This window comes from Poecilia formosa, unplaced genomic scaffold, assembly GCF_000485575.1.
Source record: "Poecilia formosa unplaced genomic scaffold, Poecilia_formosa-5.1.2 Scaffold786, whole genome shotgun sequence".
NCBI lineage: Eukaryota > Metazoa > Chordata > Actinopteri > Cyprinodontiformes > Poeciliidae > Poecilia > Poecilia formosa.
Genome location: NW_006800725.1, coordinates 102375 through 104354, shown reverse-complemented (window position 1 = coordinate 104354; position 1980 = coordinate 102375). Strand labels below are relative to the sequence as shown.

At 36.3% G+C, this 1980-nt stretch overlaps 1 protein-coding gene across 1 annotated transcript in view; it reads right to left on the bottom strand.

The window, feature by feature from the left end:
* Window positions 1-1980, bottom strand: part of LOC103131558 (protocadherin gamma-A12-like) — a 14329-nt gene that overhangs the window by 9890 nt on the left and 2459 nt on the right. The gene's annotated exons all lie outside the window — the stretch shown is intronic.

The window sequence follows — 1980 nt, the reverse complement described above, 5'->3', positions numbered from 1 at the left end:
GGCTGTGTACACAGCCTCGGTAAATACGGGAGCATTATCATTAGCGTCTAGAACAGTAACGTGTATGACTACAGTCCCTGATCTCGGAGGAGATCCGCCATCTACTGCTGTTAATACAATTCTTAATTCTTGCTGCTCTTCTCGATCTAACTCTTTATCTAAAACCAGCTCACCATATTTTCTCCCAGGGCTCGTCTGAATGTTAAGCACAAAATTGGGGTTTTGCTGCAGGATGTAGCTTTGAACAGTGTTCTGGCCTATGTCAGCATCGTGCGCAGCATTAATGCGATACCTAGCTCCTTTGTCGGTTGACTCCCTGATTTCCAGCTTAATAATATCCTTTGGGAAGATCGGTTGATTGTCATTTATGTCTTGTACTTGCAGAGACAAGCGATGAAGCTCCAGAGGATTTTCCAAAAGTAACTCGTATACAATAATGCACGTTGGTTTTTCTCCACAAAGCTCCTCTCTGTCTATTCTTCCCGTGACAAATAAATTTCCGTTTTTCAGGTTAATTCCGACATACTGCTTTTCGCTTCCTTCCATTTCAACACGAGCTTTACGTGTCGCTAGTTTCCCCACGTCCAGTCCCAGATCTTGAGCGATATTTCCGATAACAGACCCATGTTTAAACTCCTCTTGGATGGAATAGGTCAGATCTCCGTGAGCGAATTGCATCAGAACAAAGAAAAAAATGATACCGTGTTGGCTTGGAAGGCGTCGTTTATTCATCATCGCAGCTCTGCTCTCCAAAAGCCACACCATTTATTAGTGACGTTTAAAATGTACTAATAACGCGCTTTTACCGCACTTGCAACGAGGTTCGGTTTTTCTAAAGAACAGAGGTTAAACGTAGTTGAGGGTGGTGTGCAAACCAGTGTAGCAACATTTAAATCCAAAGAAAGTCTACAGTGACACCGTGAGTTTAAATAATATTACAACACTTCGAAGATTTTTTTTTAATCTGACCCTATTCTGGTATCTAATCTTCTTGCAATAAAATGTTTTCCATATACCATGTTTAAATAATTTATTTTAATATTAAAAGTAAGAAAAAATATCATCACCTTGATTTGAGTTACATGGCACATATGTTTCAAAACTGAAATCATTATCAAATGTCGCTACCGCAAAAATTTATTGCACATCTGACATACTTAAACCACTAAATACATTCTTAAAACTATTTATTTTTGTTGAAGATTTTTACCAGAAAAATGCATTTCCGTGGAAATATTTACACACACCAATTACCAATTGAAAGTCTTTTTTTTATCTAATTGAAAATATTAAATTCATGCGAACATAAAACAGACAGCAAAACACTGACAATGGTCTCAGAAAGAAAAATCTATAATTTTCAATTGTAAGGGAACATTAAAAATATCTACCTAGTGTATTTCTGACAGAATTGTAGATGAAATGCATCACTTATACTAGTTGTTCTCATAATTTCTGTAGTATTTTTTTGTACAATTCCATAAATTTGACCTGAAAAACATACCAAATATGATTATTCTGCTTAATTTATTAAAATTGAGCAGATAACAGTGGAAAAAGAAGGTTTTTAACAAGATATGGTATTATTTCCACATTCATCAGCAAATGCATCGATATGAGGTGAAAAAGCTGCCAGGGCTTTATTTCAGCACCACGGACAGTTACAAAAACTGAAACACACGCACACTCAAACACACACAGACTCATGCTTATATGCACCAAAAAAGCCACCGAAAAAATGTCATAGCCATCATGTGACTCGAATGGAATTCAAATGCTGATGAGCTTAACTCTATCATGAATTGTGAAAAATACATTAAAAATTAGAGAAGTAAAACTGTTTATTATCCAACATATCTTTACTCAAAAGGTAAAACTATTCCTACCTCAGGTGATGTAATGCTATCTCCAAAGACATCTTCTAATTCTGATGGATGTTTCTTCAGAGTCTGGTCAGCAGGCAGCGTATTGTCATTGTAA